Consider the following 19,298-nt stretch of genomic DNA (forward strand, 5'->3'; position numbering starts at 1 on the left):
AAATTCTTGACACTCCACAAATAATCAAACCATCCACCATGTAGAACAGAAAGCTCTGCAAGGCAGCTACACTGACTCCCGCAACACAAAGAAAACAGTCCTAGCGTCAATTAAGCCGAAGAACAAAGTTGTACAAATACATTGATTTCTTGTTTTATAGAAAATGTGTCCTTAGAATTTTCCAGTGGATCATTGATTGAGAATAAATTCAGAATTAGTGCAAATTACAAAATGAATTTGCTTTAACTTTTGACCAAAAATAGCTTAAATCTTTATTGAATGGGGTTCTTTGTGGTGTGGGGAACTTTGATTTGTTGGGTGCAAGACGTTATTTCTCTCCAGTAGTTGCTCTTCACAATTGTCATCAATTAAAGAAGAGCATTTGGTCCAACCATTTTCCTCTCTAAGGCAGAGGTAATTGAAGCCACCACATCTGCAACAACAAACCTTACCATGTCGTGTCGCCGAGAGTGGCGTTCGCATATCATTGTATCCCGTCACCCGAGTGCCAAAGTAATTGAGAAGGTGTGGCATATTCAATAACTAGTGTTAATGTGTGAATAAGGCTTGTAAAATTATCCAGAGGTGTGTGTGTGTGTGTGTGTGTGTGTGTGAGGGGAGTGAAAGCAGATGGTAGAGCTGAACATCTGCGTGGAGCTGAATATTTTTATTAAGTGTGGGCATGTGAAAGAAGCAGCACGAAAATTGAAAGTGAGAATATGGTAGCTCTAGAGATGAAGGTACTCTCTTCTTGTATCTCTCTACCATGCACTCACACACTTGTGCATGCACGAGCTGTTGGTGACAACTAGTCTTGCTTGGTTGGCCTTGCTATACAACATCTATAGAATATAAGAGGTCATATACAAATTGACATTTAGCATCTAGCACTGAAAAGAACAAGAGCATGAATAATTTGGCAAGGAGGACACCTCATGAAAGGGATATACATTTAAAAAATTCTATAATGTTTATAGGAGGAGACAAAGTTAAGTGCATCAATTATTAGAGATTATAGGGATGGTTATACTTGAGATTATATCGAAGCGAAGTTGTACTCCTATGTCTATTGATGAATTTTTTTTCTAGTATACATGCTACATGTAAATTCTTGCAAACAAAAAGTATTTCAAATTTTTCATCGAATGGTTGGTAGCACAGACATTGGCTCGCATTTTTGAAGATGGATGTCGAGTGTGTTTTGTCTTTCTTCTTTTGTACTTGTTTGTGTTTTGCCTTTCTTCTTTTGTAGTTATTCCTGGTACAATGAATGAGGATATTGAGACATGTAACTTCACCTTCTGTGTTTTGTGTTATGGCATCAACAATGCATGTTGCATCCTTTGCCGCACCGGTTGTCAAGTGAATGTTTTCAGTGATCATGCAGCGCACACCAATTGCGATCGAATCCAACTCGTTGAACTTAGGTCTAGGAGCCACTACTCAAGAACATTTATGTTACCCACGTTTGCCTTCATTTCAACTTTTGTAATGTCAGTTTGATTGTACAACTTATTCAAGGCAAGGTTGTTATAGTGTTGGACGTTTGATCTGTGAGTAAAAATATCGTAGTAGAGTTGTTGATGTAGTCATGCACATGCGCTTCATCTATAATACATGCACCCAAGGTACAACTGATCCCATCTACGGGTGGTTTTATTTCACGAATAATGGTCAAGAACTGAAGCAATTCAAGGTCCGTTGCATGTCTTACAGAGCATGACATGTTGTAGAAAGTTGTGTGTAGCCAGTGCACCGAGCTTGTGATATGGCATGTGTTACAAAGCTCCCGTGTGTGACTACAAACTGGGGGTAGTTGGGCAAGCTCATCGAGCAAGAGAATACACTTGTTGAAGGGATTTGCCAATGTACTACGCGTTACATTATATTTTATCTTACCATAAGGTCAAAAGTCGTTTGGCTTAACATGGATAGCTCGTCTATAATTATAATATCTGTTTGTTTTATGTCCAAATATTGCTCATCGGTCTCATGAATAGAGAGGGGATATTGTTGATTTAAGCTTGGTATCTTGAACTGGTAATGGAATTTAGATGCAATGCTGCTAAGTCTTGTTGTCACTGCTCCAATGGCAAAGCGCCCATTAATAATATAGAAGCGAGGGCAGCAGGAGTGTCTCTTTCATTTGTTTGTTGACCTCGTATATCGCTATATATGTGAGGTATGCCGCCACGTAGGAAGGACACATAATTTCTAGATTGTGAGCAAAGATGTCACATTGCATGCTTCAATCTTTATACAATGCAGTAATTTCAAACCATGATCTAGCATGAGGATGGTAAGCTAGTTTCAAGTGGACTACAATTTGCTCCCTAGCTTAATGGTGCGTGTTGGCGCTTGGACTGTAATCTTCTAGGCCTTGAGAACTTCATATTGACACCTAGTACGGGAGAAACAAGGACATATATGGTATGGCATCAATTATTTAGACACCTAGTATGGTATCAATTATTTAGAGCTAAAGTAAAGATGCACAAGGTGAATTCACTACTGATACACCACATGCATTCACTACTGTAATACATCACATGCATTGGCTAGCAACCATATGCAAAGAGTTGATCGACATTGAGTGTATAGTTTTGAAAACGAGATCTAAATAAACCGAAGCAAAGGAAGTAATGTGAAAAATTCTAAAACAAGTAAATAGATAAAGCATGAATAAACTAAACAATCAATGAGGTGCTTTACTAACCTGCAATGTTGTACTGTTGCTTTCAATGGTCCAATCTACAAGCCAATATTTGAGTCAAGCTACAAAAAAGCAATGTGAATAGTTAAACATATCGCATGCAATGAAACGTCACGGACTGAAAGTGCAAAGTATATAGTGCACGTCATACACAGGTGCCATACAAAAGTATGGGAGTTGGCACTGTGGTCTCTCCAAAAAATTATAAGAAACGGAAGCCATGCCCTGGCCCATAGCGTTTATGTGTTGTGCCAAGCAAACGCATGTGCATGGGGAATTGAATGCAAATAACGGACCTTGCAATGTTGTCGAGCTGGAGTCGTACTTGTGCAATTGGAACGTGAATATGTATGTCCTCCATGCCATACACAAAACACGCAAATGTAACTCTATGTTTTATGTCCTCTGATCAGTATTACCTCCTCTCTCTCTGTGGTGTAAGCTGCTTATGTCATCAATTATGTCTTCTTGCCTCCTTGCTGACGAAATCGCGTTATGTATCGTGCTTCCTAATTGCACATGATAATGGGTATCTTGAGGTTGGCGTCCCTATAGTGGAAGGCACCATATTCAATCCACTCATCAATAAAAATTTTTTTCCAAAAAAGAAAATCTTTCTATTAAAATCACCTCAAGGGCACAGACCCCAAGGTAGAATTACATCAGAAATAATACAGAGAGAACACCATAAATGGTATCACCAAAAGATAAAATTCTAGGGCAATCTAAGACACAAGATTGCCTCAAATCAAGGCTAGATATGGGGGTTAAGTCTTGAAGACCTCCTAGGCGTCTTCAAAGACTCAGCAGACTTCTTAGCACTTTCTACCAAAGAAGGAAAATGCCGCTCATAAGCTGAATTCATGCCTTCAGAACTGCTGTTGATATCCAAATCACTGCCCTGAGAATCAATTGGCGGTTCATGAAGAGCTTGTGAAGAAGTAGTATCCGAGGAGAGAGGAGAAACATTTTCTCTTCTTCTATACACAAGCTTTGGAGCCTCTGTCCTCCTAGCTCGTCGTCTTCTTTTCTTCCCTTCCTTCCTCCTAGCTTTCTCTGCTTCACTTCTTCTCCTTACCAAGTGATCTTCCAATCCCCCGTTCGCATGAAATGCCTCTTGTTTTGATGCTTGCTGCCTTTGATCAAGAGAAATCTTGCGTCGAGTACAATCTGCAGCAACATGGTCTTTTTTGCCACAAACAAAGCAGTGATCAGGAAGACCAATGAAGAAAATCCTTTGTAAAATTTCTCCCCCATGAATGGTTGGGAGCGAAATAAATTGCGGAGGGTTCTTCGCCATGGATGGGAAGAGCACCATCCTTATGGAGATTGTGCGATCCTCATCATCAGGAATCACAGCATCTCCAACCACAAAACCCATACATCTCCCAATTTCATTAACATGCGGAGCAAATTCTGAAAGAAGTCCTGGGAATCTAGCTGTAACTGCAGTTCCACCTACAAGTCCATTTAGATCCATTCCCTGTGTCCATCTGGCAAGAAAGCCTATGGCAAAATGAATGTCCACAGGGCCCTGTGCTAAGACCTCCATGGCTTGACTTTCAGACTCGAACTGTACCCTGAAGACATTAGGAGAAATATGAACCCTCTAGGGGCCCTTTGGGATTAAGGTTAATTAGAGGCCAGCCAATAGGAAGAGGGTGATGGACACACTCTACAACTAGGAAGAGCTAGGTGTGTCATAGTTTGTCCCCTCTTTCCCTTGGTTTGCCTAGGTCAAAACAACCTTTTAGAGGAGAATACCATGCTCTTACAAGCCTTTAACACCTGGAAAAGGGGGTGTGACAGTGAGGTGACAGTTGGAAAAGTGAAGATGACATGATGGTACAATGTAATTTGAATTTGGGGAGGGGGAAAGGGGGGGTGGGCTTCTATCTCAACCATTAGATCCTTTTTTCATCCAATGGATATCATCAAAAGGCACCTTTCAACCTCCACCCTTCATCTTGAGTGAGATCTAGTGGCTAGGATGGGCTCCCCTCTCTTCAAAATGCGCCTTTTTACCTCCTCCCTTGATCTTGATTGAGATCCAAAGGCCGAGATTGAGCCCCCACTTCAAATGGCGCCTTTCAACCTCTACCCTTGATCTTGTGCAATATCCAATGGTCAAGATTGCACCCCCACATCATATGGAGCCTTGCTCTTTTACCCATTAAACAATTTGCACCTTCCCCTCCAATTAACCAATGGTCCATCTTCCAAGGCCTATTAAATATGGGCCAAAGACCCCACTAGTCAGTTTCTTTTGAAAATTGACATATTCTAGCTCAAAACCACTAAGAGGTTTTTTGTGTCTCCTTAACCCCCTACCAATTATAAACTTAATCCCAAACCTTACAAGGCCCCAAAGAAGTCCAATATTTTCCTAATGAAGCCTCTCCCGAGAGGGGAGACATTCACAATCTTAAAATTGACGTGAAGAAGTGAAGCTTGAAAGTAGTCCTTCAATAGCCTTGCTGAGTATAGACTTCCCACCACTTTACAGGCCAAAGAACAGGACTCCAAGCTCACAGTAGATTCGTGAATGGCGCGCAAAGTGTCAGAGGAAAGATGAATACCTATTGCAGAAGCGGGAAAGGGGGGGGGGGGGGGGGGGGGCGCGGAGGGCCTCATAAGGGTCTCCTGAAAAGGTTCCTCGAAGAGGAACGTCCGCCCCCTGCAGGATCCATCTCCCTTCTCGACATTACTCTCCATATCAATCCTTGTGTTTGGGGGGGGGGGGGGGGGGGGGGGGGGGGGGGGTGGGGGGGTGGGGGTATGGCGAGGGCAGCAGGCAGGGTAGGCGAGCAGGTAGGTAGGGGGTAGTAGGTATGGCGAGGGCCTATAGATAAGGCGAGGGCAGCAAGCATGGTAGCCGGGAGCAGGTCAGGGTCAAGGTAGGGGGGGCGAGCTGGAAGGATGAGGCGAGGGAGCAGGTGGGGATGGGGTGATGGCGGCTACAAGGATATCAGCACACGGCAGGGCGAAACGAATCTTCCTACAAAAAGTAGCGAAATAGGCTCATCAATAATTTAAACGCGCATCGGGCGAACTACTATTACGTGACGCTCATGGGCATTAGTACGCCAACAATTATGAAGCCCATACTACCTTGCATTTAGTTGCCTACTAGGCATTGTGGCAAGCTATGACCAACTCAAACTTGTAAATGCCCCATGTTATACTTCTCAATACATCAACACGCGGTTCAAGGCGTCATGTTTGATGTATGTTATTTCCAAGGGGTTTGAATCAGGGTCTCAATCAAGTAGCAATTCTCTTCAACACCGCCCGAAGGGGAGGGTATAATGAGTGTTTTTGTGGCCATAGAGACGGTATACTCAAGATCATCAGCAACAACTATAAAAGATCTATTGATGCCTTTGACAATGATCTCACTTTCAAGAGCAATGGATTGTTTTTTGCATTGAGCGTCCCCTTGTTTTGCAGTTATTTGCACTAGTTACGAAGCCTCGTTTCTGGTCACACGCAAATAACTAAGTTTGCTTAGTACAACTATGTATGCCATGGATAACTATGCCGATTTTGGCATAGTTGCAAAACGTGAACGGGAATGATTTTAATGCGCGACCGCGAAGCAGAGTTACTCCAGCTTTGCCTCTGAAGTGCTAGAGCGCAGATTCCATAGCGCGCTCTCCACGTAGGGCACGCAACAACATGCAGCTTTATGCTTGTGCTTAGGTGTCATCAAATTCTATCGGGTCACTGACGAGTCGCTGCCCTGCAACCTCCGGCTGTCAGTGCTACAGGTACCGGCAGCTCTCGTGTGACCACGCCCTTATATGCTAAGCCAGTAAGAGATGCAAAGAAAGCTGACTCATCTCTACAAGAAAATCGAGATAAGATGCAGCATCATGAGGAATGTATTTGCAGAAGAGGGTGCCAAGCACCCAACATATATGATATATTGAGTGTATAACTAAATCAAATAAATTTTGAATCTTGAGGTTGCAAAATGCATTCAACAGTAGACAAACGCTGTACAATGCTGAAATTGGTTCCACACTCAGACAATTTATTAACAGCAATATGTCCTGCGCTATGGAATGTTAAGTCGTTGTTGGCGCTCGGCCTGTTTGGCATACTATGGCTGCTATATGGAGTTTCTACCTCGGCCACCTGCTGCACAAAAGACCTGTGAGAAGGTGTGAACAGATTTTCACTGCCCGCCCTAGATCAGTAGCTTTCCTCCAAGGGAAAATGAGGGTTTGTGTTGGCTACAATACCAAACTGATGTCTGCATCTGCAGCCATCTGAACTTGATCCGATAGCTGCTGCGTACATGCCTTTGCTCATAGGATCCGCCACCGAATTGTGGTTATTGGCAAGAAGGGAGCTCCGAAGTAGTAACTGCTGTGTATTCAAATCCACACCACAGCAGTCCCTGCCTCGTATGCAGTTGCCGAAGAGCAATGCTGCAGTATATTGTTGTTACTAATCTCAACTGCGCCCGCATTGGCTGCCATCTGCATGGTTTAGCAAGAGAAGCTCTTTACAGGCAGCAATATTGGCCATATTGTCTGTAAAGTTTCTGCTATCCCACCCAGTTGTTGAATGGCAAGCAGTGAACTGCTGCTGGAGGTTAATAGCTGCTGACATATTTGTATGCCTATCTCCAGAAATGTTATTACTCGGCAGTCCGTGTTCTTCGGCTTCTCCAGCATCAAATCTCTTTGTGTGGAAAAAAGAATTAGCTTCTGCTTCTGTTCTTTGACTATTCTTTTGATCCTGGTCGGCAACGTAGACACCTGCATGATTGCCTACTTGACTTCCGCTGCAATGTTGCTGCATCTCCTTGTAGCTACATATTAACCAACTCCTGCAGACACCATATTCTGTGTTGAATTGGTCACGAGAGATGTTTCTGTTTGTCTGCAGATCCTTCCAAAATGCTTGTATCAAATTTTCAGATAGGCTATCAAAAGAGCTGGACGAGGAGTGCGACTGAAGCCAATAGCTCATCAGATCATGACTTGCACTCGTGGCAATATTCCCAATGCCTTTCCCTCGACATTGAGCTGTCTGCCACTAATCCCCTCACACTCTCTGCTAAAAGCTCAAGCAGCTAGCATTGAAGCTGCTGGCTTAATTACTTCAGGATAACATCCATCATAAGCTTCGGTGTGATCGGTCCTGCTAAGATTTTCTGCTCTTGTCCACTTTGACGTTTACTCTTTCCATTTTTTCGCCTCTCTGCACCATGAACAGCCTGATAGCATCAGCAAAAGAATGTGCTGAACGGGCCGGCAAAGGCAATGAGTTTTGGTGATTCGACTACAGATCAGGCAACTGATCATCGATTGAAATCTGATATCTTCTGCTTCAGTAGCACTAGTAGAACATACCTCTTCCATGGGTTGATCGCACGAAATATCTGATCTTTGAGAGTGCTCATCACGCCGGCAAGCATCCGAAGTACTCCCCAACTTGATGATCTGCAAAATATAACCAGGGTTTGAAAGGTCTCTGGTACTCCTTTCCGGTTCTGTCCGGCTTGCTGCTACACGGGCATGGTGTGAATCTTGAGAATTAGGCATGGGACCTGCTGCATATCATTTCCATGAACATTGAAGGATGGCTGAGGGCACAGGGTTGTTGAATCCGCATGAGCTATACTTGGAGCGGCATAATGCTGGCCATAGCAGAAAGGAGCTGAGTAAGGTAGTTGAAGCTGGACATACTGTTCAACTAGCCACTGGGTCTTGTTGCACACAAAGCTGCTATGATCGCTACGCAGGTAAGGCGCAGAGGCTTCACTGCAAAAGAAGGTCGATTCCAATATGCTGATGGGGCAAACAACGACATTGTTGACCTCCTACGCTGGAATGAATAGGGAGGAGCTTGGCCTACAAACTCTATGCTACTGAAGAATGCTCTCGCCATGTCGGTGAGGTAGGCTTTTCTTCATGGCTCTTTGCGTTCATGTGAACAGGTATAAGGTGCCAGTACAACAGCTAGCTTGGTGGCGTTGCCACTTTCAACACCATAGATGGGTGTTGCCACTCGCAGCACCATAGATTAGAGGATGAGTCGAAGGCAGTAGGGTCCGCGTTTGATGGTTCCATTAAAGCTCTTCACGGGCAAGTACTTTAAACTTTTGTCTCATTGCTTTCTCTTGTATGACTTCATATGTGAGCAGAAGCTGCTCGATCTGCTCAAAGCGTGGTTAGGGGCATTAATAAGCTGCTAATTAACCTCCTAATAAGTTGCTTAAGCGTAGGGTAAATGCGAGCTATTCTGGAGCACAGAAGAAAAGCATAGAAAGAGAAGGGTAATCTGGAGACCCACGTCAAGCAATGCTTGTCATCTTCCTGCCGTACTAGCTAGAAAGAAGTTGCAGCCTCATGTAGCAATTACTCCTGTGAGTATGTGTGCGGAAATTGCAACGTGCTGCGATGATGTCTTTAGTTGAAACGAGGAGCGTCAAAGGATGCTACTAGCTTCATAGCTCTCTCTCTCTCTCTCAACCAGTGGCGAGAGACAAACTTGTAGACAAAGCTTCGAGATGCTTCTGGGAACCTGCGAACTGCTTGTGGAGAAGATCGAATTGCTGCTGAGAGCAACGCAGAATGCTTTTTTAATTTTATTCACTTGGTAGTTGGTAGCTTTTGACGGCGCAGTTTTTTTTAGAGCTTTTCATCGCAGCGATGTTTTTATTAATAATTTAAATCTAATGCCACGTGGTGGCTTCCGCGTTCAGAAACCTCAAAAAGAGCCTTGGGCTCATCAAGTAAAGATGAGAGAGAAGAGGCAACCGATATCACCAAGAAATTGCAGGAGGATGCCACAAGATGCGTAACAGAGCACTACATTGACAAGGAGCTATTACTGCAGGTTGGTCTCGCACGTTCCCGTACGTTTTGTACACGTACAACGATGTGCAGTACTAAACGAACTAAAAAATTTTATGATGTACGATGACGATATGTATGTTCAAATAAAAAAAGCAAATAATTCTTAAGCCTAAGGCTTAGGCCTTAAAGAAACTTGACATTTGTACAGATTACAATTATGAGAGCTTGAGAGGGAGAGACCCAAGGGAGAGAAGATGGAGAGCTTGTTTTTTTGTTTTGTTTTCGGAGTCGGGTAGGGCACGCCCGGCCGCTTTCCTCATACACCAAAAAAGTATACAAGAAGAACGACAAGGACTATGCACCCAAAAACCGAAGGCAGATGTCTGCTTTTGTCACTAGTTTCCTTTGGACTACGAGAGTTCAGAATTATCTACACTCTTAGGGCCATGACTAATCCCTTGAGAGACCCACTTCGCCACTTGGATTTGGGCGTGACAGCGACCAAGTACCTCTGTTCAGAGGCCCAGGTAGTGCGGGACTTGCTTCGGTCTTCCCTTTGGAGTTGCCTCCTCTAGGTAACCTATCGCTCACCTCACTAAACTGCCTTTGAAACCCGATGGTTTTCCCCTAGGAAATGCCATACCCGCTTGGAAGGGCTAGGTGGTGTTGTTGAGGTTGGTGATGTCTCCTGTTTGCACCTCCCAACCCTTTTAGGTGAAGTTGACCCCCCCGGGGGGGGGGGGCGGGGGAATGGCACTTGTGCGCTCTTCTAGCTCATCTGGCCTCGCTTGGGGAGAATTACGTCATTTCCCCCGAAAGGGATCAGATTCAAAATAACAGCATAGGAAGGGGAGCATTATCTCCCCATCCGCCTATGCAGAGCACCCAAATACCGGGGTACAACTTCACCGAGGAACTTCGCCACACAGGCACGTGCCCTGCGGTTCCGTCCCTCAAGTGCGGATCACGGCGTACCCAGAAGGGCATCCGCTTCCCGCGAGCCTCCCCACCAAGGAGGATAACGGTCCTTTCTTCAGGGTCCAACGAAGGGTCGATTACGTTGAAGGTGGAGTTGAATCGGTTTAGCCAGTGCCCCCTTGCTTCATCTACCGCCGAACAACTCATCAACAAATGCGAAAGCGAACGACCCTCTAACTGGGAGCACAGCGTGCAAATGCTGTGTCCGCGCATGTAACTATCAGCCCGTTTAAGCCCCCCTACTCTCGCGAGAGCCAACATTCTCTCCTCCTTCCTATTCACTATTGTGCTCCTATTGAGCTGCAGAAGGTATCAACGTGTTTGTTCAAAGCCGGCCTCCTTATAGGGGTCCAACGCCAGGCGCGAATGCCTCTCGTCCCACTTGTCCCATGCGTGGTAGCGGGCTGAGCTAAAGTCATCCACTGGGATATACTTATTCATCCAGTTCTGGGTTCTTGTCGTCCAAGTCCACTTCTTGAACAGTTGGTTCTTAGGCTTCTTGTTTACCAAGGAGCCTATCCAGGTAGATGAAACCGAGCGGTACTTGTCAAAAGCCCTTGCTCGTTGTCCCCCATAGAAGGCAGGTACGGGTGGTATGTTAAACTCATGATGGAGAGTTGCCGTCCCTATAGAGGTTGACCTTGCTCCCTTTCCGAGTAACATTCGCATCCCGGTGGCGACGAGGCGCTGCAGAGAGTGAAGGACATGTCGGTCGTGGGCCCCCATAATTTCCGCGCCATAACAAATCACTGGATACACGCACGTCTTAAAAACAGTCAGTCGAGACCAAATAGGGATGGCTCTGTTCGCCAGTAGGTGTTGACATGCGAAGAGACTTTTCCTTCCCTTGTCTGCTCGCTCTTTGACGATGCGTTCAATGGAAAAGGTCGAGTCTACGTCGATGCCAAGGTACTTGTACGTTTCACCCACCACAACCATCTCACCACCCAAAATAAAGATCCTCATAGAGTGATCTTGCAGGTCTCCGTGGAACACCGTGACCATGCATTTGTCAATTCCAAAGGTCATGCCCCATGTCTTTGCCCATTCACTTACCTTGTCAAGGCTCGTTTGTAGGCTTTCAGGAGAGTCAGCAAGTAGAACCAGGTCGTCAGCGAAAAGGAGTCCTTTTATTCTCTTGAGGAGGTTAGGTACTTCCAGGCCCCATGTTTCCCCATCTGCGTCTAAAATCGTTAATGTATATATTGAATGGACAGGGCGATCCCGGGCATCCTTGGTGGACTCCCCGCTGCACCGGAATCGAATCCGACAATTGTTCCATATGTCGGACTTTAACAGAGGTGGACTTGTAGAGCGCTTGGAAGAATCTAAGTGCTCTCGGACTTTAACAGAGGTGGACTTGTAGAGCGCTTGGAAGAATCTAAGTGCTCGACCTTGCAGGCCAGCCGCAGTGAGCTTTAGGAACAACGCCTCGTGCGGTACTGTGTCGTATGCCTTCTTGAAATCAATGTAGGCCGCATAAGTTGGTTTCCCATCCTTGTGATGGAGTTTCACGATCTCTTCCATACATGCGACCTGCCCTATGCATTCCTCATTAGTACGGAAGCCTGCTTGGCCGGGATTGAAGAAATTCCTCTTTTCAAGTATCTTAGTGATCCGCCTAATCACGACCGTAGTGAGGACTTTTATGGCAACGGAGATTAAGGCGATACCGCGATAGTTATCAGTGTTGGTCAAATCGCCCTTCTTGGGGATTGACACAATCATTGCGTCGCTAGCGTCGGCCGGGATGTCTCCGGTATCGTAAATGCCCTCAATCATGTGCAAGTAAGCCTTGCCCATCTCCGATCGTGGCTTACGCGGATCTGACCTAAGCCCCTTATCTTTCACAAGCAGCTTAAAGAATTCGGGTGGTAACCCATCGCCACCCGCTTCCTTGTGTCTCTTCAATCGTCGACAGGCCTCCCGTACTTCGTACCAGTTCAACGGGTCACATACTTCAGGCATACCAGCCAGATGCGCACGTGTTTGTCATACCAAGCAAGAGGATCCTTGCTAGTACCGTCCGTATCGGCGAATACTTGGAGTAGTGACCCTCCCATACTTGTAATTGCCTCTCTGGTTCCATTACTAGCTCCCCATTTGCGTTCAAAGGTTGATTGGCAATAGTTCCTTGCCCCTTCCAAACTATTTTCTTGAGGTGGGTAAAGAATTTCTTCATTTGACCCTCCCTCAGGAGCTCATTCCCTTTTTCCACGAAGCGCTCGAAGGATCTTTGGTTACTGTCACGGACAGTGGCCTTCGCACGAAGTGCTATTGCCTTGTACTCCCTAACCGCTTGCCGGCCAGCCCTAGTGTTCGCAGTCCTGTTCCTCACCTTATTCCAGGCTTTCCGACGTGCATTAATGAGTCTCTGAGCCCGAGCTTCGAGTCGACAACCTGACCTTGGCCTCGGTGGGGGCTTCGTGGAAAGAGCTCCTGCCTCTTTGGCAATTGATGTAGCAACGGAAACAAACTTGTCATAACAATGTTGGGTCGCACGTCCGTCCTCATGCTCGAGGTGCAGCAGAGTATTCCATCGATTGTCATCGAGGAACAACCTGCAATTCACATCCATCTTACATGCATCCAATCTGGGTATGGACTGCAAAGTAGCTATGGCTGCTACTCCCGAATCCACAGAGTGTAGGTGGCACACTAGTGGCCAATGGTCTGACAAGTCTATCCCCCTTTGTACTGTATTGTTGAGAAGTTGTCTCGCGGAGGATTCGTTCACGATGAAGTGATCGATGTCCGACTTTCCCTTCCCCCACCTGGAATGGTACGTGAGGTTCGAGCCTCGAACCTTTAAGCTCTCGAATCCTCTTTCGCATCTCAGTAGCCACTTCTTCAGAGCCCCCGTCTTCATGTTGAAGTCACCTCCAACAATTACCGGTAAGTTTTTGTTTGAGATGGCCCCCAACGTTTGGGCGAGGGTCTTCAAAGCGACTGTCCTGGCTTCGCCCAACTGGCGCTGCAGAATGTACACATTGCCATGAATCCAAGCCCCTGAACCTTTGGGAAAAAATTGTATGAATATCTGATTTGGGGAAGAGAAGTTAAGCTCAAAGGGCTTGAGCTCAATTGCGACTAGAGACGCCATTCCACGTTCTCTTGGTTTTGCGGTGCCTAGGGCATTAAAGACCACGTGTCCGGGGAGTCTAAGAAGCCAATATCCTTGGAACATTCGGGTTTCTTGCACCTCGACAATGCTCCATTTATCGGTTCCCATCAACGATCCAAGTTCGCTCCTTTTGTTTTTGAGTCCGTTAACGTTGAAGGTGGTTACCTTAACGTGGTTGATGGACTGCTGCCCGGCGGCGGAGGTGGAACTTGGTCTACGGGCCTGGTCTCGGTAAGGTCTCGACAGCCTGCATCGCCATCTGCTTAAGCGTTGTTCTGCAACTAGCTTACCTACGAGCGCTTCAGTTGCACTAAGAGAGTGGGTATAGAGATCAAAGCGTATATTCCTACAGTTCATGCTCGTACTTTGCTAACTTTGATCACACTAGCTCCCACTGCAACCTCGAACTGCTTCCAAAAGCTGCGGACGCTATGATTGTCCGCTCCCCAAACACATGCTAAACCGAATTCACCAAAGGCTACTCCATGTTTCAACGTTTCCAATGTCAGACATGCACACTCTTTCCATTCGTCTGATGTCACTGGCTCGGGCCTCACTGGGTGGTCTATCCACCCCAAGCGTGGGGGGTCCAATCGCCCCACTTGAAGCAGCCTCAACGAAGGTTAAGGTAAATTCCCCCACCCCATGCAGTGATTCGTTCCCCCTGCTTGAGGTGCTTCGCAAGGTAAATTCCCCCACCTCATGCAGTGATTCGTTCCCCCTGCTTGAGGTGCTTCGCAAGGTAAATTCCCCCATCTCATGTAGTGATTCGTTCCCCCTGCTTGAGGTGCTTCGCAAGGTAAAATCCCCCACCCCGCGGGGTGGTCTATCTACCTCAGGCGCAGAGGGTCCAATCCCTCTGCTCGATGTGCTTCGCAGGGTAAGAGCTGACGTACCTGATTGCTCCCGGGGTTCGTGCCTCCCGGGTATCCTACCTGTTTGCCTCTGAGGTTCGTTCCTCCCAGTAGGCATTGTCCGTGATTGCCACTAGAGTTCGTTCCTTCCAGTAGAGGTGTGCAGTGTGCTCATAGCACTCACTGAACACAAGTTCATCATCGCTTTGAGAGTATAGTATACTTTGAGAGAATAGATAGCTTTGAGAATAGGAGAATTTGAAAGAATGAGCGCTAGAAAGCAAGAGCGTTTATATATATGGAGAGCTTGTCACTTGAGACTTGAGAGCTTCAATGGGAGCTTGAGGGGGAGAGACCCAAGGGAGAGAAGATGGAGAGCTTGAGCCTTGTCACTTGAGAGCTTCAATGTGAGCACATGGATGATGAGAGCATTGAGAGGCTAGAGCTTGTAGCTTGTAAGTTGTGTTGAGAACAAGGTGGAGGAGTTGCTTAAATAGATTATAGGAAGAGGAAGAGCATGGGAGAGGGAGAGCATGGGGCATTATGCATGTGAGAGGGCAAGCATGGCAATGGGCATTGGTACATGCCACATGGTTGCAAACATGCTCCAAAACGGCTCCCTAAACGCCCACTAATGTTCACTGTCAACGTTCAAAAACTGCCACCAACGGTCATAAAACGGCTCTACATTTTTCCACCGAATGGAACGTACTAAAAATATTGAACGGAACGGGTCCGACCGAACGGCACTAGACGTTCCGTACGTCGAACGAAAACTACCTTGGCTATTAGCCAAGGTAGAAACCAATCTACTTGTTGAAGGTGGCTTTTGAAAGAAAGAGCTAGGGAGGGAACTTCAGGAACACAGTGGGGGAACAACAACTTTGGAAACTTGACGTAGAAACTGGTAGAGCAAATGGAGAGCAAAGCGGCAAGCTAGCAAACGTAACCCCAAATAAACCCAATGCAAAGAACACAAGGAAAGAGAGAAGGTAAGAACATAGGGGAAGATAACCGCCAATAAGAAACCGAGGAAATCAAATGAAAGAAACATACTCTAAAAACAAACCTCGTTCACACCTATGCACCCACCCAAACACACACCCATATGCACTCACTCACCCCAAAGTCGGTTGATCGAGTATGAAGAAAATAGAGCATACAAAACCAACTCGACACACACACACCCAACTTACACCTACGCACCCACCCAAACACACACCCATATGCACTCACTCACCCCACTCACCCCAAAGTCGGTTGATTGAGTATGAAGAAGTAGAGCATACAAAACCAACACAACACACACGCACCCTACTCATACATGTGGAGTACATGATAAAGATGTGTCAAAACGGCATGGGAACGAAGCAAAAAAAGTTCAAAAGAGGCATTAAAGCAAGACCTTGAGCATGGGTTGGATACAAGACTTAAATAAGTGGTTTGAGAGATGGGATGCATTACACTTGCTACATGATGCCTCAATCGCCTCCCAAGTGAACGAAGCTTTTCTACAACACCAATGTATTACGGCTTGGGAGGAATGTGGTGGGTCACGCTCCATACATTACACCACCCATAGTGGCCCCAACTACACCAGCTCCTTCGCCTTCTAACTTTCTTCTCCTCTATTAAAAAAACTCAAATGGTCGCTGACCAGTATGCAATTCTTTGGAATAGCTCTCTTGTAAAGGCAAGAGAGAAAGATTAACTTGTATTCTTATGTTAGTACCTTTTAAGGGTGTAAGAACTGGCTAGGACAAATACCAGTACTTAATTAAAAAACACTGCTCCAATACCCAGGGAAGCGAAAATGTGAAGAATTTTGCAAGTGTAAGAACATTCTCAGTTAGAGCAATGAAGAAGATTCATTTTTCGTCTTCACAAACAAGCTATGTTTTTGAGGAAGTTTGATTACAAGGATGAAAACCTTGAAGATTAATTGTCTGATTTGTAGAGTCATGGAGGAAGTCGTGCATTGTCAATCCTGACAAGGTGGTTTGTTTTTGCAGTTCTTCTCAGACCTACTGATGCTATGAAATGCCTTCTCTTGTTGGCATCGTGTGGGTTGGGCGTCTTGTGTTTCGCTGTTCCTGCTCCTGCCTACATTCCCGTTCCCGTTCCCGTTCCGCAGCTCCCCATAACTATGCTAGCTTTGGTTCAAGTATGTCCTGAAGTCTTTGCTACTTGTTACCCCTCACAATGTGGACAGCCACGTTATGTAATACTTCTCTCTGTTTCGCTTTGAGATTTTTCAAGGCCACTAGAACGATTGTCTTTTTAATTTTTTGGCTTTTATTCACTCTATAAGGACTTCCATAGGCTTGCTTAGGTGAGGATGCACAAGGTTATTTGGTCACTCTTACAAAAAGTTGATTGCCGCCTACAAATGCGCAACTAGTTGCATGAATTGCTTGGATGCACAATGTCTCTGATGTGTAATTTCTCGCATTCAGAAAAGTTGCTTCATAATAAAATGTGCCAAGTATTCGCATAAAATCTGTCTCATGATGTTTTATAGCTTTTCAAATTTGTATTCCCAGTCTTGTGAGAATATAAAACTCCTTTCCTTCTTTATGAAAGGAGTGATATGCCTATGAGGGTGTCCATAGATTGTGGGCTTGATAATATTTCAACCTCTTGTTCTTGAAGTTTATGTCGCAATTAGTGTTGCATTGTGTTTTGGCGCTAGAAATTTCCCCCGGATTTGGCTGATTGTGTGGTAACATATAAGGATTAAACCTCTAGTAATTTTGGGATCCTTTTGTTTTCAATATGTTTGTGGTTCTGGTTCAATGTATTCATGCTAAATTTCTAAATTCTTATTCTTGGGTGTGCTTATTATCAAAGGAATGAATAAAGTCTTACTTGAAATCCTTTGAATGATTAAAAGCTTGAAGCTTCCTTTATAAGTGTTATGATTTTGTAGAAATTTGGCTCTGATGTTTTTGGAAGTTAGTGAGCATGGAAAACTGGAATCTCATATGTGCTTGATTGATGAAGTAATACACTCTTTGAAGTCCACGTATGAAAATCAGGGCAATCGTTGACGTAGATGTCATGTTAAAACTAAATGTCATGAACTATACTTTAAAAATCCGAGCAACGCATGTTTGCTCACCACAACATTATAAACACGGGTGGGTATACATGATGTATGCATGAGTGTGGTGGTTAGCCCACATGACAGTCGAGTGGATTGTGAGGTTATGGGTTCGAAACCCGGGTTGTGGGGTGTGGGGGATCTTCCCTACAGCCTCATTTTTGTGATACTCGGGTTTACTCCGCCTCAAGATTTTGCCCACCTGTCTTGCCATCGATCTCCTCACCACCGCTCATTCAATGCCCGATGTTACTTAGTGTCCTGGGCTCACATGAGTCAAACTCAGAGCTCGGGAAAATGGTTTTACGGAGACAAGTTTGAATATTTAGCACCCCTTCATTGAGAAGGTGACAAACATATTTGAGAAGGAAAATTCTACATAAATTTTGATTTTCAACTAGAAACTTGAAATTTGAGCATAGTGCTAGATATGTTTGGTTGATCGATCACTCAAAAACCGTTCCCCTCCATTGCGTTTGTTGCACCTGCATTTTTGTGCAGGAGCATTTTATGAGAGGACTCAACAGTTACTTCTAGAACAGATAATAGCTTCTAGATCGGTGCGATCCATAGATCCATTTCAATTTGATGCAAGTAGTTGTCAACTCTAAAGAGGATATGTTTTGTGAATTGCTTTGGATAGGCGTACCTTGACATGGTGCCCCTCGACACTAAGTGGCACGGGGTCTTTAATGAAGACCCCATTATGGGATCAATGGTGGAGAACTCAGCACAGGGATCTCCAGGAGATCTATCGGCATCCAAAAATTTCACATGGCATGTCGCCACCGGATTCGAACCCGGACAGGTGCTATGGCAACCTAGTGCCTTAATCAAGCGCGTGCGTGCATTTTATTCAAATGCATGTGAGTACTTGTACTTATGCTTGCTTGAGTTTACTCTTTTGATGTCTGTGTTTATAAAACTTGTCCGTGTTTACTTTTTCCACATTCGTCGACGGCAGCGCGCATCTTTGCTTTTGTGCTAGGACTACTTCGTCGTGGATCCCATCATGGGGTCTTCATTAAAGACCCCGTGCCCTTTAGTCTTGAGGCATTGTGTCCTCATCACAAGTGCTGCCTATGTTTTGCATGTAGAGATGTTTGAATAACCAAGGCAAAAAACATCTTAAGGCCAAGCTGCACCGGGTGTAGGGGTAAGAAGGAGAAGTTTGACGTCTGGTCTCACTCGCAGAGAAAGCATCTTGGGCTACAAAGGAGGAGAAAATATTGGGGTGAAAAGCGATCATGCTCATGGGGTAAAGCTTGAGAGAAATATGCTCCTACGTATTTGTCTAGAATTGCTTAACCTCTTAAAAAACGAAGGGGTTATCGCACGATTAGCAGGGCTTCTACGATCTTGTAGACAAAATCGGATTTCGGTGGCTTCTTGACCCCGTCCCCCTCTCCTCCTCGGTGACATCTGTAGCAAAGAAGCTTGGAAAGCTTTGGAGAAAGTCAACAGCCAACTTTGAGCTAAGGAAGCTTGGTACAAGCTTAGAAAGCACAAGACTCAAAAGGTGTTTTTATTTTAGATCTGAAAATTAAAGCACGTAGCCGATCTGCATATTGGCAACGGGAGCTTTGAAGCTTGCAAAGCTTTGGAAAATCAAATTGTTGTAGTGCTGGAGTGTGGGAAGATTAAACACATGGGAGCATTCTGTACACAATAGCAAGGGAGTGTGTGTGTCCATCACACACACACACACACA

At 45.3% G+C, this 19,298-nt stretch overlaps 1 long non-coding RNA gene across 1 annotated transcript in view; it reads left to right on the top strand.

Moving 5' to 3' along the window:
- The window catches only part of LOC147429275 (uncharacterized), a 72,163-nt gene extending 55,377 nt beyond the window's left edge, over positions 1 to 16,786 (top strand). Inside the window, exon 3 of the long non-coding RNA XR_015185816.1 lies at positions 16,497 to 16,786. This is a non-coding gene — a long non-coding RNA (uncharacterized LOC147429275). The remainder of the gene's footprint in view (positions 1 to 16,496) is intronic.
- Positions 16,787 to 19,298: the final 2,512 nt, after the last annotated feature.

Source organism: Adiantum capillus-veneris, chromosome 22, assembly GCF_014529385.1.
Source record: "Adiantum capillus-veneris isolate H3 chromosome 22, ASM1452938v2, whole genome shotgun sequence".
NCBI lineage: Eukaryota > Viridiplantae > Streptophyta > Polypodiopsida > Polypodiales > Pteridaceae > Adiantum > Adiantum capillus-veneris.